Raw genomic sequence first — 25,010 nt, 5'->3', positions numbered from 1 at the left:
TGGCACATCACGGAGCAACTGTGTGACCATACGGCATCTGATGATGTTCAATGAACAGATGGATGGATGGATGGGAGAAAAGTATGGTATATGTGTGTGGGAGAAATTCTGATATTTTGTAAAAGTTCCAAGTAGACACGCAAAAAAAACTTTATCATAGCGAGCTTTCATAGCTTAGTAATCACGATGCAATTTGATTACAAAGACCTCAGGTCAAATGCTATTTAGAAAACCTTAATCGCAATGAGGAGAGTTTGCCAGTGACACCTCATGGTGACAGGATATCCCTGTCCAAAATTCACGTTGCTCATTACTCAGACGAAAAAACACAATAGGTTAACATAACAGTCTTTCTTAATCCGCCACATATAGAACTTTCTTCGAAGAGATGCCAGCTCTGCTATTCAAGTGTTACATCTATTGTTCTTCTGACTTTTCTGGTGATCACTGTATAATTGTGTGGAATTTTTCAGGTAAAAACTTTTCGTTAGTTCTCTTTTCACTGGGGCAAGATTTGTGATCAAATTCTGACAGTATAATGCATATTTTAAATCGCATCGTACCATTTGGGATGCATTTAGTAGAGGTTTCTGCAGGTTTACAATTTGTATGCCCAAAGTTGCAACCTTTTGCGAACCACGCAGTATTTGCAATTCTCTGTTTGCTCGGCAAATAGATAGTTGGTTTCCTACAGCACGCACGCACACACACTGTTTTATCCTTCACTATTGTCATTGCATCCTTCGCGGATTAGTCTGTGAAATAAAACATGTCTTGAGTTGATTTTAATTATTATTGAATTATTAATTTTATTAATTCTGGTTTACGGAATTATTTGTAGTGGTCTGAAAAAAAAATTCCCGGAGTAGGCGTGACTCTTTCCCTAAGTTTTGAAGACTGCTTGGCAGCTAGCTTCCACCCTTAGCCAATTACAGCAGTTTCTAAAACTTCAGATATCCGCGTACCCCTTCTTAAATTTTCATTATTACCAAGTACTCCCTTATCAAAATAATAATAAATGAATAAAGTATATTTAATTGTAAATTTCTATGTTATTTGAATATATATGTTCATGTAAACCAAAAAATGATTTATTTTTAATAGAACAAAATGTGCAATTGGTTCCTCTTCATTTCCCGTCCATGAAAATCCACATTTCAAGTAATTCATATCATACGAAGGTTTTTCATCTTCTTCCTAGTTGGTTCTCTAGAGATGTCAGACGACACACCCTTATCAATTTCATTTCATCGAGATACAATATCAACGTTTTCTTGTTGCTTACAGCTACTTGTGTTTGCTATATTGCTTTCATTAACCTGTAACTACTATATTGCAGTCTTTAACCAATGATCCATACTTAAGAATTTGAAAGCTAAAAAAAATTACCTTATGTACTCGAATATAACTCGAACTTTTATCCCAAAATTAAAGCTAAAAATCGTGGTGCGAGATATATGCAAGGATTTTCAGAAACACCATTTGAAACTGAAAATGGTCCGACCTACCAAGAAGCTCCTATTCGCCATAGCTACTTTTGGCATCGAGAACAGTTTGCTTGTGTTCATCGTCAAAGTCATCTACCCAAATATCGTCATCTTCTTTCCCATTATTTCAAGCAAAAATTACCAGTAATTTACAAGACTTGAGATACGTAGAGCAGCGAAGAACTGCATATGATTGGTGCGGTATTAACAAAAGATCGCGCGAACCAAAGACAAATTAGCATTTCAACAGTTGAGTTGAAATGCTAATTCCCTTCAACCGAATTCCATATCTGAAACACATTCGCTATATATTTCTTAGTTTAGACACGTTAACGACGGGGGTGGTGTCAAGCAAAATCATATGTTGCACAGCAGTTTCTGTTGGAGGGGAGATGTGATTCATTATTAGTGCCGTTTTTATCCTATTGTCTCTAATTGCACTATTTGTTGAGAAATATAACGATTCCTTTAATTATGCATAGCGGAAAATTGCCACGTACCCCCTGAAGACCTTTTGCGTACCACCCGGGTATGCGTACCACACTTTGAGAAACACTGAATTACAGAATAGTTGGCGTAAGGTTATTATGATTTTAATTGGCAGGCCGGGAGGAAAGTATAACCTCCATTTGATGCTCCCTATCACTATATACTATTCAAACTCTGATATAGCGTGGGTTCTACGATCAATTCTCTTAAGTTTGCAGAATGACAAAACCGAGTTTTCAGGAGAAAAATCCCTACTTTCCCATGCCAGAGATCGACTAACTCGGGAATCGGTCCCAAAAAAAAAAGGTGGTAGTTTAATTAGTCAAACTCACGTTCTAGAATCGAACTTAGAACGGTCTTTCCTTCAGGTAGCATGCGCTATAGATGCAAACACCATTTTGTTTTAAATTTAATGAAGGCCTCCCCCATTGTGGGAGGGTTGGGTCTACTTCTCCCATGGTGACCCAGTCCATCTCGGGAGAGTGTTTATTCACTTGTATGAATGAATGTATGAAGGTGGAAGACAATCAAACATCCCTGCCTAGGCGGGATGTTTGATTGTCTTGATTGTTTGATTTGAAGCTGGAGCCGATAAGCTAACCACTCGGCAAACCAGGCCTGTATTGCTTGCGGTAATCTACTTAATTAAATCAACAGCCTTTAGTTATTAATTTCCCAAATGGCTCCTAACTAATACCAGATAGTGAATTTTTAAGACTTATAATGGAATGAATACTTTATGGACATCCTCAGTATTAGGCTTACCATACCTCCCGGTTTGAAGGTATGGGGTCCCGTCGTCTCGGCCAGTTTGTCATTTTGTCCCGGTTATTTGGTAAAAATTTAAAAGTCCAGAATATACACGCAGTACCAAAAGTACAGCCTCGGAAAATGGCGATTAGGCAACACGAAAACCCCACTTTGACTCTGGCCTGTACGCTGCGTCGCAAGTCATTGTTGAGCATGCGCAAATCTCAGTTGAGTTTAGATTCCGAGTCGGTGTTTCTTTACGGTATGTTGTTTGTGATTTTTTTACTTCATTAAATTAATTTAACCCCAAAATGCCAAAAAGAAACTGTGTGTTTACGGATGAATTAAAAAGGGATTATCCGTTTTTGAAACACGTTTGTGGTCATATTAGCAAAGTGAAATGTGAACAGTGCTCTTCGGAATTTTCTGTGGCTCATGGTGGACGTTCGTACATAAAAAATCACTTGACATGTGCGAAACATAAGGCTAGTCTAGCAGCCGCAAACTTCCTCAAAGATACTGTCATATTTTAAAGGTGCCGATCCAAATGACAAAGAATTTTTAATAGCTGCTAAAGAAGCAACTTTTTCATTTCATGTTGCTATTCACAATCTCAGCTTTAAGTCTGCCGATTGATCATCTAAATTGTTATCAAAGCTTTTTGAAACAAAGTTTAGACTCAGTAGAACGAAATGGGAAGCTGTCATTAACAATGTGATTGAGCTTACATTAACAATGGCTCTGTGAAGATTTAAACAAAACAAATTTTGTGACGATATCAATTGAGTCTTCCAACAGGAAAGAAATTAAAACTGTGCCATGTGTTGTGCGGTATTTTGCACCAGATTGTGGAGTAAAAGTTAAACTTTTAGACTTTCAATCAGTTCCTGGTGAAACTGCAGAAATACTAACAAACCATTTAATGTCAGTTATGAAAACTCATAATATAACAAAAACAAATCTTGAGGAAAGGCGTGATAATAAATTTATACCTCAAAAATCAAAAAAGCTTTTTAGAATACTGGAAATAATGGAAGTATTAATATTAATACAATACTACAAGAGCTTACAAAATTTTATGACCGATGTCTTTCTTACATTGAGCTGAAAACAGTTTTAGTGGAGCAGAATCTTTTACTTGGATAAACAACAATGAATTTGACAACAACAATGAACTCTTGCAAATAATGCAATAAACATGATGAACTGTTTGATGAAGTGGTGATTGCAAAAGCTTTTTGGTCGGTAAACTATGACATTTTGAAAAATACAAGTTGCAAAGAAAAATGGATACAACTATTCAGTCATTTCAAATAAAAGAACATTTCATTGCCCAATCTTATCTAAATTATAGAATACATTTTCAGCCTGCCAGACACATCACCTGTTGAAAGGATATTTTCAATAATCAATAACATATGGTTGAAGAAAGAGGTAGAATGGCTGAATCAACAGTAAAAGCCGTATTGCGCTGCAAACTTAATAGTGAACTAAATTGTAGTGAATTTTTCGACGCGATTAAAAATAACAAAGAATTTTTAAAGAAAGTTCACGCTAGTGATAAATATTAATAACTTTTTAATAATAAGTTATGTTCAGTTAAGAGTAATTAAAAATTATTACTACGAAATGTTTTTTTTTTTGTTAACCACTCCGTTATTTAGCCTTTTCAATCATAAGTACTTAGCGTAGAAGGCGTTATTTTCTGTTTTGAGCAAACGCTCAAAAATGTCCCGGTTTGATAAAAAAATTATGGTAAGTCTACTCAGTATTTATTTGTACTTAAAATTCGGTGGCAGTTTTTTTTTTTTTTTTTTTTTTTTTTTTACCTTCTGATTTCACACTGGATACATGTCAGTAAACATTTTTGTTAGGTTAACACTTATAAATGTAAAACTGATTGATACGTGGCGACATCTATCAATAAACATAGATACTAATAACTATTATTATTTCAATGTTCCATAACTGTGTGTCTATTCTTCGTCTGTTGGTACTTTTTAAATGGAATTAATCTCGTATTTGATGGAGGGGGGGGGGGGTGAGTGAAAGGTGGCATATCCGAGAATTTGATCATATAAAGATCTGAATGCGTCACATCGCATACAAAAATAAATTTAGTTTATAAATAAAGGAAAAACAAGAAGTGTATAAGGCATCCTTGTACTTCGTTCATCATAAAGCTATTACGTATCTTTAAGATCAAAGTCGTCTTTACTTTTAAACTTTCCAAAATTGAAAATAATCTGAGTCACATGTTCTCACTTCCCAGTAAAATAATAAAAAAAAACTTTAGAATGCTTTCAAAAAGTAATAAATATTAATTACATATTAGTGGCTTGTCTGTACTTAATTTAAGATTAAGTACGGTAGACGGCTGCGGGTTGTAGAATGGAGCGCCCTCTCATGATGATTTTTTGGACTTCCTTGAAGATGTCACGTAATAATAATGATAAGGAAATTTTCACTTTAAGAAAAATCAGTAGGTCTCTCATTCAATAGGATTTTTCCCAGCTAGAAACTCAATTTTTTAAATGAAATTACAAGGAAATCAGCCACTAAACATGGACTTAGCTGTGCCGTTGCAATAATGTATAGTGTATGCGAGCCACAGAAAATAAAAAAAAAAAGTTATCAACCCGCATTTATACGAAAACACTGCAAGAATAATGGTGATCAAAATTCGCTGACTCATCTATAAACAATACCTGGCAACGTGTTGTATTACTAACTGTATGTCCCTCTGGTGGTTGGTTCGCCAACTTTTGAGTGGCATTTGTATATTTCTCTGCTTTGTTCCGTGATTGCTAATGACGTCAGATCCGCTATAATATTTCTACGAAGTATAATGCCTAGACTTTACTGGAAACGATAACTTTCAACCTTCTATCACAGCATGAAAGAAAAAACAGAATTCATTTTGTTGTATTTCATGCGCATGTCTATAAGTACGTTAGGATTCCCTGTTTGCTTGCTGTTTGATATTCCATTATAAAGCATGTACAATTCAGGCAAAATTAATGACAATGAAGAGAAATAAAAAGCATGTAAAGTTTTATTTTTTAACTAAAGAATAATCAGGAAATTTTGTCAAATATTAAGATATTAAGTACACCTTCGGCGACTTTTTTTTTCCTGTAATTATGGTTCAAGGCTTCTCTTTGAAACGGAATGTTATTATTTAAAATGAATTGTCCAAGCATGTTGCCTGAAGTTTTACGAGTAATAAAATGGATTTAAGTATACCCTGTGCTGCTTGCGAAATCCATCTGACTCTGCAGCACCTATACTTTTCTTTTTTAAATCACTTTTGCCTTCCATTAGGACAACGAAAATCATTTCAATAAATAATTGTGTTTGTTTATAATATTCTGTCGCAGTTTAGGACTTCAGTTTAAAAAAATATCGTTATTATAGATACTCTTTCTTTGTTTTCAAGTGGTTTGAACTTTTCTTGGTTTTATTTTTGTTTCGTTAAATTTATTTCTTTTAATTCAAGCTGTTTTATTCATCTTCCGAATTGAAAATTATTTTCTTGTTTTGAATTAGGTTTTAAAATAAAGGCGAATTGTACATTAATTATATATTTGAGTAATGTTTCGGTTAACTTTGATTACTTTTTTTATCAATGTTTTATCAAACTTAAAACTTTATTTGCAACTCACGGAGTCTGAAACAGCATGCTTATAGGATGCCATGTTGAAAGCCTATATTTTCGGCAAATTGCTGACAAATTGGGCCATCCCAGATCAACAATCAGTGATACCATACTGAGATGGAAGCGCAGGGAGTCAACTGCAAGTGCTGTCCACAATGGACCACCAACCACGCTCGCCAAACGTGGCCACAAGATGCTATGAAGGATAATATGTAAAAACCGCAAATTCGTGGGCCAACTTGTTAAATGGGGAGTTTCGGGCATCGACTGGAACACGAATATGCACAAAAACATTCTGCACCGAGGCTCACAACATGGGTTTCAATGGCAGGACCGCAATGTGCGAGCCTCACATTATCCAAACCAACGTGCCACGTCATCAGTGGTGCAAAGAACATGTACAGTGGAACGTAGAAGCTTAGAAATCTGTGTTATGGAGCGACGAATCATGCTACACTCTCGCCGAGCAGATGGATGGGTGTGGTGAATGTCTGGTGAACGTCTCTTGCCAAAGATAGTAACCCTAACTATGATATTCGGAGGTGGCGATGTGGTGGCATTGTCCTCTTTTTCCTGGTTGGCCCTTGGACCTGTTTGTAGTGTCATGAACATTGAACTCTGATAGGCATTTGGACAATACAATGCGTTCTACTTTGTGGCGTTTCTAGGGAACTGGCCATGGTCTCTTTCAGCATGACTGCATCATGTCATCAGGCTACTGCTGTAACTGCGTGGTTTGTGGAAATGACGTCACCACACTTGACTGGCCTCCACGCAGCCCTGTCAACCCTACTGGACATCTGAGGGATGAACTGGAGCATCGGGTGAGAGCAAGGGACGTCTTCCCCACAACAATTCAGGACCCCATTACATCCCTACAGGAAGAATGGTCCCAAATTTCCATTGATCGCTATCGTATGTTTATGAAAAGTATGCCCAGTAGGTTGCTGCAGTCATCGCAGAAGAAGGAGATCCGATATCTTATTAAGGTGGGTGTCATGGTTGTTTGCTCCTCACACTATGGTGTCTGTTGGCTTCTGTCCAAGCAGTGTTTCTATGCTGTAGTATGGAAATAAGTTATTTTAAAGCTAAAGTAAATCATCGTGCATTTAGAATCATAGACCACTAATAATTTTAAGACAAATCAAATTTGTAATTTATACAATTTTAAAATACACTGCTATTTAAAAGCATTATGGCAAGTGGCATTATACACCCTCTGTCCAAAAAGAAACCGAATTTTTTCAAAATAGTAAAAACTAGTGGCGCCGCCTGTTGTATCTTTTTGTTGTCGAAAGCGACAGCCGTCATTAGTGTTGTGTCCACTGTTTATGACATTTCTTTCATTAGAAGCCGAGTTATACTGCCAAGAGTGACAGAGTGTTTTGACGAACTGTGTCGTCACGATATTCATGCCCTACGCGATGAATTCTCGCTATCAATCGCTTCAAAACTTCGAGATAAAATTCACCATTGACCGTTTTGCCAGTAAGAATGAATTTGTGGATAATGCCCTTGGAATCTTAGAAACAAATCAGCATTGTCTTTACTTTTGACTTCTCCAAGCGACTTTTTTCGGATGCTCCTCTTCTTGTGGTCTCCACTCAGCACTCTGGCGCTTTGTTTCGGGCTCATACTCAAAACTAGACGTTTCATCACCAGAAACGATCGTTTCAAGGAAGTTTGAGTCCTTACTAGTGGTTTTTAATGAGGTCCTTGCATTGTTCAATTTGATTCATTTTTTGGTCGTCGGTCAACTTGTGGGGAACAAATCGCGAATTCAATTTACGAAGGCCCAAACCCTCGTTCTAAATGTTGTGCACAGTTGATTTTGGAATCCCCAATTCATCTTCAATCAAGCTCACGGACGATTTCGGGTCTTCTTTGATGAAATCACGCACTTTTTGGATGTCAACTTCTCTCGGTCCTGTATTTGGACGGCCCGGCTTTTCGTCGTCCTCAAACGTCTCGCGACCACTTTCAAATCGGTTGAACCACTCGTAAACTTGAGTACGGGATAAGCATTCATCACCGTATGCTTTTTGAAGCATTTGATGCGTTTCGGTACAACTTTTACCAAGTTTACCACAAAAGTCAATCGCAGCTCTGTTTGAAACTCATTTTCCGACCGTTCGTCAAAACACACCGTCACTCTTGGCACTATAACTCGGCCTCTAACGAAACAAATGTCATAAACAGTTGACACAACACTAATGAAGGTTGCTGCTCTCGACAACAAAAAGATGCAACTGGGGGCGCCACTAGTTTCTTCTATTTTCGAAAAGTTCGTTTTTTTTGTTTTTGTTTTTTTTGGACAGAGGGTTTATATCTATACATATAGCTTCAGCATTGTGAAATTCGACGTAACTGAAGCTGCTATTCACGTATCCCACCTGACATAGTCATCACACTTTGGAAACAACTGTTCTTGCAAATAAGCACATGACGTTATTTGTTTAGTCTCATTTTAGCTTACCGAGATGTTAATCTATCTTTAATTCTTAAATTTAAGATTGTGGCTTCGCTAGAATGAGCACTGGCTGTAAACACTCCTTCTTATACGTGATTTTTATCTAATGGTTTTGACAGTAATCCGATTTTTTCAACTTACATCATCCTGCTCCCTTTTTTGTAGTATTACAAATATAACAAACTTTATCAGCGTCATCTACATCGTCGATTAAAAGATCACAGTAAGGACACTAACCAGAGATGATCTTGCACTTTGCAAACACAATCACACGTCCTTCTACATAAACAACATAATGACAAGCCGAAAATCACACGTCAATACTTTTAATTCTTTTGTCAGTTTTGAGTGGCTTATCTAACTAAAGGTCAACGTCGAAGTTATTGATTTACCATTTATCTATTATTATTTCTCACATTATTCCTGTAAGAGTTAGAACTGTTATTCTCTCTTTAAAAAATATCGATCACTGCACGACATTCTTCATTTAAACCACGAAGAATTCAAACCTTGACGCGCGTTTAATTTGATAACTTTATCATGAAGTTCCTGATATGTGTTTTGTTGCTACCAAGAATTTTATTATTTTCGTAACTTTATTAGATAAAATCTATTCTTTATCTAATTAGTAAAGTTTAAAGATCAAGTATTTAGAAAGTTGGCGTCGTGTTCTAACAGTTCACTTATTCTAATAACAAAACCTCATTCTAATAAAATTTAGAATGAGGTTTTAATAAAAAATGAACCATGCAATGAACAAAGAAACGAATACATGCATTTTAGTAAAAATATATATTATATATATAAAGTAAAATCTGGAAAAATACTGGAAAAACTATTCAGAGAAAAATTTGAAAATAATGAACTCAAAACAAACAACTAAATCAAAAGACAAAATCCTAACAAACATCAGACTGCACTTGATCGTGTTGGAATCATTACAAGACCTCTTGACATGCGTTCTATTGATTTAACTAAACTATATTATTATGATTTGATACCTCCAGGGAGCGTGGGCCAGCAGCATCGAACGATTGACCCCCTTCCAACTACTAACCGCGCTCAAACTTACTTAACTGAGCCATTAGTAACAGAGGCCCTACCAATCGACCAACCTTTGTTGGCAATGCACCAACCTTTGCTGGCAATAATAGAATACATTAAAAAGATACTAACAGGGACACAAAGATACAGAAATAACGCAAGGCAGTAAGCAGCGTAAAAAACTTTATTAGGCCTAACTGAACAGTTCAATAGTAGTTGGATATGGTAAACGAGGTGCATGTCTGCCATCTCGGGGTTCCTAAAAAGACTTATGTTCTTCGTACGACGTCGAAAGCTTGAATGAGGAAGCCCCAATTGCTCACCTGGAGCGCTGGCAAACAGCGCCACCTATCACTTTCGGGTGGCGTTTCCGGTTTATGCCTTCCTATGTGAATAGGGTTGATTTTGATGTTCTCTACCTCCCCTCAAAGTTTGTACGTGGAATTTTGAACCACCCTTTATATGCCTACACATAACAGTTCTATAACAGTGTCTTTGAATGTCTTAACAGCTTTATCGAGAAAAATAACATAGTAAAGAAACAAAAATAAGCATCTTATTCTTAATTTAAAAAAATAATTAAGTTTTCAGACCATTGTAAGATATGCAACAAAAAACTCGGACAGAAACTTCAAAAAAAAAAAAAAATGTCGTATAATCTATTTCAAACAATGTGCGATGAACACTCTTGATATCTCCTGCACTGATTAATGATCACATAAAATCTCAAGTGACGTCATCGAACCATATCTTCAATAAGTTATAGAAGTGGTAGCAGGTCATTGAAGACAACAGTGTCCGTGTGGAATAATTTTAAGAGTACTGCCAGATGATTTAGGTTTAAAACGTATTCTAGACGCCAGTCGAAGCCGAAGACTTAATCAGGTATTGGAAATATAAGACTTAATTGCAAAATGCTCTTTAATCTATTGTTTCCTGTGCCAAATGTAGTGTAAAGGCATTCCACACAAGAAAAACATGTAGGATATTAGTAAATATTCATATTAAGAACGTGTTTACCACAGCGTCCTATTGCTACTCGCGCAAGCAAATGCACGTCATAGTGAGATGCGAGCTATTAGCGTAATGAGACACTGTCCGTGGCGTAGTTCCACTGTTGTTTATATGCAGTTTGCAGAGTGTTCGTAGTGCTTATCGTGTTTACTGCGTCTCTTTAAATATTTGGACATTACAATTAAAGACAACATTTGTTGTAGTTTTTATTTTAAAACATTATTGGGGTTAAGATGATGGATTTTATTTTTAAGTAATTTTGAATTATACTAAACTGTATAATTTTATCGATAATAAACAATATTTTTTATGTTTCATTTTTTTTTTAATTTTCACCATAATTTTGATTTTTTTTATCCAAACACGTATACACTGTACTTACAGCGTGTATGTATATTTCGAAAGTTGCAGCGCCCCCACGATTTCAAGCCACGAGCTGCCACTGATCATAATACTATTTTTAGTTAATTAAAGCAGGTTTATAGGAAATTACTCAAACGCGAAACAGATGCAAAACAGTTATTAGACATCTGTGGGTTGTGATACATTTGGGATCAAACATATTTGTATTCAGATCCCCTACCTGGCTGAAATGGCTCCGTAGTACGTATGTGAATTAACTGTAAAATGGTAACTTATTTTTTTCCTCATTAAAAGTCGTAGTTGAAGATATGAATCCAAAAGTGTTTAATGTTCCATTGTTTCACGCTGTGTTCTCGGGCTCTGAAAGAAGCAATTAACTTAATGATATTAAAGATATATCCATGCACGTCATGCACCTGCAGTAATGAATCAAAACTGAACTTGTCGTTTCGAACCAAATCGTAAGGGCAGTCTATTAATCTTTATTGTTAGTAACTTAAGAAATGGTGGCCTACTATTCGCAAGTTGCAAAATACGGCGACTCTTATTTATAATTAGGAGTTATTTTTATTAAACTATTTTTAAGTTGTATTCACTGACCTCCCTTATCACCCTCGTGCATTACTTATGGTGTTAAAACGCTACAAATGACGGTAGCAACACTTGTTAACCTTGGACAAACGAGTGACCTCCTAGGGTCTTATTGCATCCGTGCCTCTATTTGTCAATGGAGTCTGTCTGTTCTTTCGGCAATTAAAGCGACGTTATGGAATGGGGTCAGAGCAAAGCGGCTTCCATGCTCGTTCTGCGCGTTCTCACTTATTAACATCGCTGGCTGTCCTTCACGATAGATTCAGCTTCGTTTGAACCCTTATTTTCTAGACTTTTCTGCCTTCCTAACACTCATCCATAGTTAATAAACGTTAATAAACGTTTGTATGGTGCACATCTAGTGCACCATACAAACGAACTGTCCATACCCAATGAATAGCTCGGCTTGTTAATTTAAAAACGTTCTCCATATACAAGGCCACCAATACTAGTTTTGTAGTAGTCTGAAGAAATATGCCTTTAAGAAAATGCACTATATTTCTTTCAGCCCACTCAAAGATTAGTTGAATTGCACATTTATAGGTCAAAGAGATTTAAAAAATAAAAATAAAATAAAAATATTGGAGGTGATGAAAGAAAGTTGTGCAAATGACCTACAGTAAGAGTCAGCTGTAACTCAAATCCAAATGATCTTTTTATCTCTACAATGCCTGAAATTTCTTCGAATTAATACAATAGATATTTATATCATCCCTACATCTCCAACGCTAATAATACATTGAACAATGTATGTGTTAGTGCTTGTCCACATCGTAATAATAATAGTATGATACTGATAAGAATACCTAATGCAGTTTTGTTGTGTGGCACTCTATTTGCTAACTTAATATTCTTCTCATTCATCGTTTGATGTGTGCATTGCCTCCTTACCGCAACAGTACACCGGAATAAATACAGTGTTAGAGACACGATATTATATAATAACAAAGATAGAGATAGAACAGCGATATGTACTAAAAGGATATATATATATATCATTTGTTGCATTTATTTATGAAATATTTGATGTCAGCTTGGTTTTTTTTTTTCCCTTCACATGTACGGAACGTCTGTTTATTAGGGATATGGGATAGAAATTTGCAAATCTTCCCCTTACCATAAAATAGACAAATCCAGAGAAAAAGTTCCTGAAACATGATTTAGAAAGAGGATTGCTTCTTTCTTATAGCATAAATTAGGTTAAAGAAAAGGAACGTTACTTGGCCGTGACACATTTGATCAGTTACAGCATCCACTTTAATTACGTGATAGATCATTTACCACTTCGTGATAAATAATCATGAGAACTAGCCAGACTTTTTAAATTAAAATTCAAAATGTATTCTACTCAATAAGTAATACACGTGAAAACAGTACAATACACGAGTGAATGCAATACAAATATTATAGTCATTCAAACAATGCTCTAAATACTACAGTTTACAAATGATAATAGAGTTAGAAATGTATTAGAATATTTGGTCAAAAAATAAAGCATGGTAGTTCCACTTTAGGTTATTATTGTGAAAGTAGAAGTCCAAATATTCTACCGATTTTTTTTTATTAATGTAAAACTACAGTTTTGAATCTCCAATTAGTTTTTTGCTTTTTTCTTATAGTTTTTATAGATAGATTCCGTGGGGCTTATCTCTTAGGCTGAAGTACATATATTTTATCTGTATTTATTTTTAACAGCACTATAAAATCACTTATATAACTGCTTATCTGACCTTTAGTCCACCCTTTTGCGGGCGGAACTGCCGTAAAGCATCTGCTTAAAGGTTAAAAATGATAAAACTGCATTAACCATCTACTTCATCATATACATAGCAAGGGCGTATATTCCAGGTGTGCGCCCTCTAACGGAAAATTCATGAAGAAATAATTTTTGAGCCGTTATTATACCTGAGTTTCTAGTTAACAGCATCACACTTCTCATTAATAAATTACTTGGCTTTAGTTTGATTTCTTTAGATTTTTGTGAGAGTAAATGCTTCTTTATAATAATAATAATAAATGAAAACTCTATGAACATTTAAATCTGTTTTATTTTACTTATTGGCCATAAAAAGTTTAGTGGGTCACGAAGATGAAGTATTAAACTTCATCTTCGTGACTCGCTCAAACCTTTTTTTTGGGGGCACATAAAAAAAAGGGTTTGGGTCATCTTCGTGACCCGTTCCCAAACCTTTTTTTTCTGGGCCACGGAAAAAAAGGTTTGGGAAACCTTGTCGTAGGCCGTTCGCAGAGCAGAACAGTAGTCACCGGGCCAATGGTGGGTACTCACACCTCACCGATGCTCGTGGCAAATGCAGATTCTCCAGCCTATTGCAGTACCACAGATGAAAGACACTGGAAGTACTTTTAAAAGTACATTAAAGCCCTCAAATCCCCACAACCAGATTATACATGCATTATATCTCTACCCTACCCCAATATATGCCCTTTTTATCGAGGTCTTTTCATTCTCTAAGTAATGTGGTTAGTAATCTAAGTCATCTTTATTTTCATTTCAGTTCCATGTAGCTATTTGTTTCAGACTTCAACATTCTTCATACACGTTATTTGCTGACAATGTTTAATGTCCTTGTCTTGAAAGGAGATGAGGAAAATAAGAAAACTGATTTCTCACAGTAGTTGTTTATGTGAACGTCCTTGTCAAAGTTCTACTATGGATGCCTAAGAGGCTACTTTGCTCTCCTTGCGCGTATTAGCCTTCTTTTTTCATTTCAAGGATATGCAGGATATTTAAAAATTAAAATGCTCTGATGTGATTCACATAATTGTATGTTGAAATTGTGTTTCATTAATGGTAAGAATAATATCACTTGAGCCTGCGCGCTGTGTCATCTCTGTATAATTTTTGATTTCTATATGCATATGTGTTTGCATGGGTTGTTTTCTTTCTCGAGTGAGTTCACTTTACGTTGCTTTTGGTTTCAGTATTCATCCACATCATCCTAACTAGATGAATGCAAGAGACAAGACCGCTCCAGGAAAGAAATTGAAGTAGAGGCTTTCCTTGTTTATGTAGTCATTACGTCGAGTTCAAAGTGTCCAAGGTTTTTATGTCGAAGGCAATATTGTTGGACTCTGAAAATTATCCTGTGGTATTACAGTTTGTTAAAAAAATAAGCACGGTATATTATAAGTAGATTGGATTGAGTTGTTTTCAATTACAGCTGAAGAAGCTAAGAATATAAAACCAATGTATCATATGTTGCATGTCGGTGTCTTGGGTGAAATACAAAAAATAACCACAATAAAAGGCTACTGAAAAAGAGAGCCAAAAGGCTTCACTTCGCCAATGCAAAATTATTCAAATTAAGTGGATATTGAATCCAACATTATTTTATAACCAAATATAGAAACTACAAGAGTTTCGTGTCGAATATAGAAACTATAAAAGTTTCGGCGGATTCAAGCGCACGCCAACCTTTCATGACTGGTAACGCGTAGTAAAGGTGGAGCAAGCACCGATCACTGTCCTTAGTATTTTCCCATAATGTAAAACACATCTCCTAGGAGATGTATGATGTTATATATTATGGAGGGAGAGTCACTACTAGATCGATTTCGACCTTTTTTTGAGGTCTCGTCAATGGGAGCTAGACCAAGAATACTTAGGATGAAGTGATACAGAACTTGTACTTTACGATACGAGTTTCTAAAAAAAGGTGTCACATTACAAAATGCACCAAAAGTTTCATCTATCAAGTGTCCAATATGATCACAGCTAACATTTATTTCTTTTAAGACACCGAGCATCGATCCACCTGCATCTTTGTTACTTAGAAAATGTTAATACATTCTCCAGAATCTGTTAATCCATATTATTTTGATTTGGGAAACACCACGCTACATTCGTATGTGACTGAGTAGCTCACTTTTAGTTTTTATTTTATTTTATTTTATTTTTTTATTTCTGTCATCATAGTAATCTGATATTGCGTCATTTACAAGCTTCAGTTGAATCATTTAACAGTATAAAGACTAGTTGTTAATATTATTGCGGATTTATTTTGCTACAATAGCGCTGTTAACATTTTGCGACACAGTGTGGCGCTTTCTTTTCGAGATAAGGATTATTCAGTGCGAGATTTGAGCAAAAACTTGGCATGCTTTTTTTTTTTTTCCCTAGAAACTCAGGTTTTTATTCTGCAAAACAAAACAAACTGGCACCCGAACATACACACAGTTAGGCAATACGCACTATCCTTTAAGGCTTAGTTGTTTACAGTAGTTTCGAGCAATAACAGACAAATTATGATGGGCGTTACTTAGTCATTTTCTCGACAAATATAGATAATCAACGAAGCAGCAAAACTGTTACTTGAATCAACTATCCTACAAATTCGTAAGGTCACATCAAATAAACAAATAAGTAATCAATGGAAACGTAACGCATTTTCACTGATCGCTACTAAAAGTACAGGTTATTTTCGTATTTCCAGTACCTGTAAAATCAAAGCATCAGCATGTTAGCATTGCTTGGTAATGACCCAGATCTTAATCGGTTGGTATTTGACAAGTAGAGCAACACGGAAGAAGGAACCAAGAACGAATGGAGAAATGCATACTGATAATAGGCTTGTAGGGGAATGGGTGGGTGGAGAGATAAGCTGAAGGACGTGGAGAGAGAGAAAGTATTAATAATTAAATCACGTAGCTAATAATTAATATCATCTCTCTGTAGTGTAGTCGGTAGCGACAGTTCCCTTTGTTTGAAAAAGTTAGAATCACGTCTAAGATGCGAGAACATTTAGTAAGGACTTTACAATCGAAAATGAGTTATTGTCCTCGTCAACATTCTTCAAGGTTAAGAAGGAATTCGAATTCGCTTATTTCCAACCATTGTCGTTTTTGAATGAACTGAAGGAGGCCCTTTGAGGGATACATAGTAAAAGCCATGAATTATAAATCAACTAACTGATAAACCACAAGCTATTTACAGATGATTTGTGTTATTAATGTAAGAATAGAAAGCAGGAGCGAATTCTCCATGATTGCTATGCTTGCTGCGCAAGCTCATTAATTGAGAAAGAAGTAATATTTATTCGTTAATAAATGTATGCATTTATAAGCATTCCATTTAGGCTTTTATTTTTGTAGACAGAAGACGTCTTAAGCTTGCGCGGCAATTGAGCTTTGCGTTGTGTATCGAAGGCAGATGCTTGCTTGTCTAGTCAAAGCTGCCTTGGCTTGCTCGGTTGTAGAAGCTTCCGGGTCCTCGCAGCAGCACTGTGATTTCATGCGCGCGCATAGCCATTTCACGTCGTCTCACTATGTTACTTAAACACAGGCCTTATGCAGTCAATAGCTCTAGCCAGTGAGCGTGTTGCTTGGGAAAATTAAGTTACAACCAACTTTTTATGACGATGTTATTGACCAGTTCATAAAGAAGAACCGTAAGGTAGAATTTGTAGTCAAGTAGCTAAATTGAAAAAGATAGAATATCATTTGTAAAATGAATGTTGTGTTTGTATGATTAAATGTACATAAAATTCTAAATATATAGTTTTAAATGGTCAGTAATTCATTATTCCGCTAATCAGACTTCAATCACACCTCTCACTCTCTGAATGATAACAAGAGCAAGCGTGAATTTCAAGACCAGCATTCGCCCCTGATAGAAAGATTGATTATAATGCAATAACTATTGCTTATAATGCTTGAAATCTGTTGGCTTATTATGGAATCATCTAGATCGATTATCGAGGTTGTTCCTATGCAGAGCAAATAAAATTTTATATGATCTTTACAAACGTTTAGTTAGTTGGTCTCATACTAATTTCCTTACGATCCGATTTATGAACTTGCTTGCTATTCGATCCAAAGTTGCTTTTAAATCCTTTTTCGCACATCTCTCAAATATGCGTACAGTACTGCATTTGAAAGCACTTCAGGGACGCTTTTCTATTTGTGATTGTGTTTAAGTGGGAGGTGAATGATCCAGTGTCAGACTACTACTCACTTTAAGCCTCCGTTTATTGGAGAATTAAAGTGAGTTGAAAAGGATCCATGTTCGGTTCTCTAGAGCGTGGTTTCCCATCCCATCTTCCTTTGCGTTTTAGGCTCCATGGCAGTGGTGTAGTTAGGAATTTTGCCGCTCGGGGCGATTCCTGAGTTCGCCGCCCCTCTCAATACACACCAAAAATACTACAAAAAGTCAAAACGACGTATCGGGAAATAAATTAAAACGCCATGTTTATTTTTGAAGTAAAACTTTAATTTCAACATTCTAAAATGTTGTTTTTCTTGCTTTTCTGTTAGTAAAATCATCGATGACATTGGCGAAGTCTATTTCATAGTAATGTAGGTAATTCTTAATCAGTTTTATTTAGAAAACCTCCTCTCACAACTATCAACACTTACAGCAATTGAGGAAAATTCGCAGTAGTATTACAATAACTGGAAGTGAGTTCTCGAGACTGTATTTTAGAATTAACTACAAAAGTTCAAAAAGGTTCAAAGTGCTGCCCGGGGCGGACCGCACCCTCCGCCCCTCCCTAGCTACGCATCTGCTCCATGGCTTATTATGGTCAGGTAGCTTGACCTTCCGTTGAAACGCCTTTATAAAGGTCCTTCGCATCGTAGACAAGATCCTAATCTAGGACTTTCCATCTAAAGAGTATTGTCGAAACTGACTGAGCTACGGAGACTATAAATAAAAAAAATTAATTAATGAAAAAAATTCTTTAGTCCATCCACGGCAATAATGTACTGTAGGGTCCTCTTTCGTGGATAAAAATCTCGAATAATCTATGAATAAACTACGTGGTAAAGAAATTAAACGAAATTGGGCTACAGTCCTGTAAATCACAAAATATGTTTTTTTAGCCAACAAATTTATTCCATTATTGTATCCTCGATCCAAAAGACTCATATTGCTAGATAAGTTCTTCACTAAGTTCTGAACCGTATGAAATAGTAATTATTATGTTTATTTTGAACAAGGTGTATAATAACAGTGCTGTACCGAATAATTACCATCAGTTCCCGAGATATATTAGTATGGATTTGTCTCAGATACGACGGCAGTCCAACGCAATTAATATTTCATGTCTAGTTCGTATCAAACCTTCTCCAAACGTTTTTATTATTTATCACGTTTCATACAGGGTGATCATAAAATAACTTTGTCTCTTTGGAGGCATCTGTAGCAACCAATAAACGGAATGAGACCAAATTTTATATGGAGACTTCTGAAGGCATGGGGAGATGATTTCCACAAAAAAAAGATTTATTACCAAAAGTCGTCGATAGGGGAAATTTGGACGCTGGAGGAGACGAAAGCAGTCAAATATTTGCAGTAAACGCAGTTAAAAAAGGATTATGCAAATTTTACTGTGCATACTTGACAGCAGCACCACCAATTCCACTTAAAAAGGGATTGGGAACACTCAGGCAGTTATTCGAAGACTACGAATTGTGCTCAACATGCGTCCTACCTTTAGCATGTCGCACACCAGATGCAATTTGTTGTACACAAGAAAGGTCAGCACATTGAAAATCGCGTGTGTGGCCCAGGTAACCCTGATTCTGATGGATAAAACATTTCCTGTGAGTTCAATCGCTACATTAATTTCTGTGTCTCTTGCAAGTTGTTTTAGTTGAATTATTCTTATTCTTATTATCATTGTAACGCGCCACATATCTAGCTGGAATGAGTGACACGGCTTACACCGTCGAAATGTTATTATTCCATTTTGTCTGCCTTTAATGTAATTATCCGCTTTTTTCGGCTCCGCCAGCGCCAAGATTTCCCCTATCGGCGATTTTTGGTACTAAATTTGGTACTAAATTATGGTCACCCTGTATTTGATGAACTTTTCATTTTAAATACACTCCTAAATGTATCAATCCACTTTTATTTGGTCTTCTTCTGGCTTTTGCCATCCATTTTTACTTTAAACACTTGTTTTGATGATCTCTCATTCTATTTAAACGACCTTGCCATCATAGGTGAGCTTACTCACATTCCTGAATGATAATGTCAAATTTCGCCCTAATGTCCTTTATAATACGACTCTCCCATTGATACCTTCGGTTCACTCTCCTAATTTTAATCAAAACTCATATCTGCGGCCTCCAGTCTTTGATCAACTGTTTTATTTCTAACCCAGTTCTCAAATCCTTATGTTAAACTTAGTTCACATACCATCTGGCATTCTCCACTTACTTCATTTGGTTTTGTTCCGTAAAAATTTATTCAGTTGGATCCGACCATACTTGGCCTGCTTATTCTGTTATCTGTTTCAATATTTAATTTGACATCTTCATTAAAAATTGTCCAAATAGTTAAAATTTGCAATATGTTCTATAGGTTAATTATTAAGAATGCAGTTATTTTCTGTTTTCCTGACATTTTTTCTTAGTCTTTTTATTGCTCGTTTTCATACGAAATTTGTTATGGCAATTGATCAATTGGAATAAATATTCTTGAAAAGTGCAAGTTTATTTAACAGGATAATGATACCAGTGTAGAGTAAAGAAGTGAGTTTGAAACCTCCTATTCGAATGTGGAGTATAATTCTCTGTTAGACAATAACTAACAGCAAAGACCTCGTACGCTCTGCCATTTATCTGATTTGACGTTAAGCCTTCTTCCAGTATGTCCATCTGTTCAAACTGAAGATCTGCAAAACTTAAGTTAATGGCTCGTGGCTTGAAATCGTGGGGGCTGCGACTTTCGAAATATATATACACACACTGTAAGTACAGTGTATACGTGTTTGGATAAGATATCAAAATTATGGTAAAAATTAAAAAAAATTAAACATGAAAAAATATTGTTTATTATCGATAAAATTATACAGTTTGGTATAATTCAAAATTACTTAAAAATAAAATCCATCATCGTAACCCCAATAATGTTCTAAAATAAAAACTATAACAAATGTTATGTCTTTAATTGTAATGTCCAAATATTTAAAGAGACGGAGTAAACACGATAAGCACTTCGAACACCACTACTGGCGCAAACTGTATATAAACAACAGTGGAAGTACGCGACGGACAGTGCCGCATCGTGCTAATAGCTCGCATCTCACTATGACGTGCATATGCTTGCGCGCGTAGCAATATGACACTGTGGTAAACACAGTACTGCTAGCGCCCTCCTAAGTGCTACAAGATGGATTTTCATTAGTTTTTATGCAAAATAAGAGAATTGTATAGGATTGTTGATGATGAAATTAAATATTACAAGCAAATATAAATAAATTAATAAATATATTTATGTATCGAGAAAAAACTCCTTCATTTTTTTTTCCGCTAGTACTATTTCTATAATCACGAAATCATTCATCGCCAGTTAGTTAATAAAAACGGGCGACATTTATGTAACATTTTATGTAAATAATGTAACATTAAATTTTCAGTTATTCAATATGCTATTTACATATATACGGGGGTTAAACTCACAAGAATAACACTGGAAGTATTTATTCATTATTTTTAACAGATTTTGCTAAATTAATTAACTCTCCGGAAATAGTAAAATCTATAGCTGATGAATATTTCATTTGTTCTTTTGTCAAAAGGAGCTTATTCATCAAGGGAGTTTGTAGTTGATTTCTTATTTTAGTTTTATTTATTGTCACTGCTGAAATTATTCTTTCAGTTGCTGCTGATGAACGAGAGAGGCATATAAGTTTAACTAATGTTAAATCAGGAAACATTTTTTCTCCTACCGCATTTTTCATTTCAAAAACTTTATTCCAAAAAACCATGAATTCGTGAATTCCTTTTTTCCCAATACTTCTCCAATCTTTAATAGTTGCCATTCTCTATCGAGGTCTTCATTTAGAGCAAGTGGCCTTGTACTGTAACTAAAAACAGTCTGATTTGCACATTTCAGGATTTAGTATCGCTAAACATTTTAATACAAGATCTTTGAAATGTATTCGTTTGAAAACTTGACTACAGAACTCAACATGGAAGTTGAGATCTTATGTCTCTTTCTGGACCTTTACTCTTATCTAAACTTATTAGAATTGCCTCTACTCTCGCACCTAGATATACATTTTCTATGTCTAAAAACTGACCATTATACCTGGTGTACTTCTTTTAGATTCTACATTCTGCTTGTGTTTCGGAGTGTTTGCATGACAAATCATTAGACTTCGCTGCCATTAATGCTTTTTTTCACAAAATTTACAATAAGCAGTTTGTCCTTTACTTTTACCTGAAATGATCCATGATTTAAGAATGGGATCCCCCAACCAGCCTTTGAATTTTTTGCTTATATGATTTTTTGATCTTTTTGAAGAATCTTGTAAAGCTGAATCTGAATTTCAATCATAACTAGCATCACTTTCTCTTTTATCTGAATTGCCTGTGTCAGAAGTGGGAAGAAAGGTCATGCAGATGGATGTGCAAGGAAGGCGGAAGCGTGGGCGGCCAAAGAAGAGATGGAGGGAGCTGGTAGAAGAGGACTTGAAGATGAAGAACTTGGATGTGGTGACAGCCCAAGACAGGAAGGTAAGGAGGAGACTCATTACAAACAGTGACCCCACTTAAGTGGGAGAAGCTGCAGAAGAAGAAGAAGAAGTGGTTTCTTGTGAGTGGGAAGGGCCAGCATTGAGATCTTCACTTTCAACGGCTCGTTTATGTACTTTCCTAACTGATGCAGTGCACTTTTTTCCCTGAGATTTAGAATCAAATTTAAATTTAAAGTTTTTCTTGCCACTTGTCCATGTTTAAAGGGAAAATCTAAATAATGATATTTATGATGAACACGTTTTTTTTTAATAAAATTAATAAAAACACTGGACTTCAAAACCACTGCACTGAACAGACACCTACGAGTACTTCAAATCAAACTGTGACTCCGGTGAAGTTTGAAATTTTTTAAACATTTGACAGTTTAAATATTCCGACAATTCCATTGTGTGTGCTATATAACGATTCAGCTCTAACTACACGCAGGCGGACTTACTATTCATTGAAAAAATTCACCGGCACGTTCGTTGCGCACTTCCCCACTCCAGCTGCTGTGAAAATATGTCATACTTCCCCCTAAGGAAGTATATTCTGTTATCAGGAAACTTAATAACAAAAATGCCCAGGATTTAACGAGATTCCCAACAAAGTAATGAAATTGCTCCCTCATAAAGCTGTCATGCATGCAGTAGTCATTGTTAACGCAATGCTAAGGTTCAGTTACTTCCCCACTTGTTGGAAACTGGCAGACATAATCCTCGTTCACAAACCTGGGAAAGCACCTCAGCTCCCTCAGAACTACAGACCCATCAGCCTCCTATCATGCCTGGGAAAAATTGTCGGAAAAATAATTCTTAACCGTCTGTAAGAGGCGAAAACAAAACCAACCTTTTCCCTGAAGAGCAATTCGGATTTCGTACAGGTCAAAGCACAATTCAACAGGTCCACAGATTAATAGAATGCATTACAACTGGGTTAAACTGGAAATAGCATACAGTAGCAATCTTTCTTGAGTGGAAAAAGCCTTTGATATGATTTGGCACAGGCCTCATTTACAAATAACTGCTAATTTTCCATTATATCTCACCAAGATCATTGATTCCTACCTGAAAAACCAGAAATTCCAAATTAAATTGCATGGGCTCCGATCCTCTTTGAGAAGAATCACAGGAGGTTTCCCACAAAGCTCCTGCTATTTAACAACATCTATATTGCGGATGTCCCAAGTAGTATCAACCACAATGGCTTTCGATGCAGACAACATGGCAATTATGACCCGATCACTCAGGCCGTACATAGCAACGCATCGATTGCAAAACGCAGCAACAAACCTTGAAAAATGGTTCAGGAAATTGAGAATAGACATCATTGTTGACCAAAGCTCTGCTATACTTTTTACAAGAGAAACATCGCATCACGGGAGTAATTTAAATGTTCAATGTTGCTATCCCATGGCAAACCAAAGTCAGATACCTAGGGATACAACTAGACAGTCGCCTCAGCTTTAATTCCCCACATTTTATATGCCTGCAATAAAACCACTTTAGCAATTTCCCAGCTCTATCTTCTCATCAAGCCAAGTTAGCGCAGAGAAAGCTGCTCATCTATAAAACAATTATCAGACCCACTTTAAGTTATGGATCAACCTTGGAGTCACACTTCTCCCTGTAACATAAAAAAAACTGCAAGTTCTACAAAACAAATGCCTCCGAATGATCTTTGATGCCCTGTGGTTTGTCAGAAATGTTCTCCTCCATTGAGATGCAGCCATTCCAAATATCTCTAAGTTTCTTCATGATATTGCCTCCAAATATTTTGTGCAGGCAGCTCTTCATCCAAATCAATTCGTTCAAGAGTCATCCAATTACATCCAAACGACAGATGGAAACACAAGCTCCCGAAGTTCCCATCTGTCGGTACTCGCTCTCACACAGCCCTCGATAAACTTTTCTCTACATCAGCGTTTCTCAACCTTTCTAAGCCCAAGGACCAGTAAAAATGCCTTAAACAATTCTACGGACCACTAAGTTATATGTATGGGGGGATTACCAACATTTACATATACATTTACAACATTTTACACATACATAAACATTTACAAATACATATGGAAACAATTAAGTTGGAAGTAAACGATTAAAAGTGTATCGTCACTGAACAAAGTTTAATTTTTATTAAACAAATAAAAATATCAGTTTCTGATTTGCTGTTGGCATATTAATGGGTATGTCAATGCCATCTCGCTGAAACCCCATTCATCTGCCCACACTCATTATGCTCACCCAACAACATTTTTCGCGCGTTGGTACCATGGACAAGTGAACGGGGAATGTCAGCGCTGTCCCACTGATACCTTCATTTATCTGCCCACAACGACGTTTATCTTTAATCCCCATTCATCTACCCACAGCAACTTTTATATTTTATCTGTAATCCCCACTCATCTGCCCGAAAACAACTTTTATGTTCACACACTTTCTGATTCGACCTGAGACATGTAAACTGTTCCATTCACTAATTGCGTTTTGAGACGACGGAAAAATGTTGTTCTTATCTTACTCCATTCATCATAATACTGAATACGAAGTTAACATCCATGGATTCCATCATGGATGACATCTCTTGTCCTGTCCAAACCATCCTCTGCATATACCCAAAATTTCACTCAGAACATCCCAAAGCCATTAATTTACCCCAT

The 25,010-nt window shown here is 36.0% G+C and overlaps 1 protein-coding gene across 2 annotated transcripts in view; it reads left to right on the top strand.

Moving 5' to 3' along the window:
• Positions 1–25,010, top strand: part of Aldh-III (Aldehyde dehydrogenase type III) — a 199,302-nt gene that overhangs the window by 23,899 nt on the left and 150,393 nt on the right. The window contains exon 1 of one of the 2 annotated variants that reach the window (XM_090415161.1): positions 10,732–10,783. The exons of the other annotated variant lie outside the window; for it this stretch is intronic. The gene's annotated coding sequence lies outside the window, so the exon portion shown is untranslated. Of the gene's footprint in view, positions 1–10,731; positions 10,784–25,010 lie in introns of those variants that run through there. 2 annotated transcript variants of the gene reach the window in all.

Source organism: Typopeltis vanoorti, chromosome 26, assembly GCF_054136105.1.
Source record: "Typopeltis vanoorti isolate ZY-2024b chromosome 26, IOZ_Tvanoo_1.0, whole genome shotgun sequence".
NCBI lineage: Eukaryota > Metazoa > Arthropoda > Arachnida > Uropygi > Thelyphonidae > Typopeltis > Typopeltis vanoorti.
The sequence above is the reverse complement of the archived record's forward strand: the minus strand, read 5'-3'. Positions and strand labels throughout refer to the sequence as shown.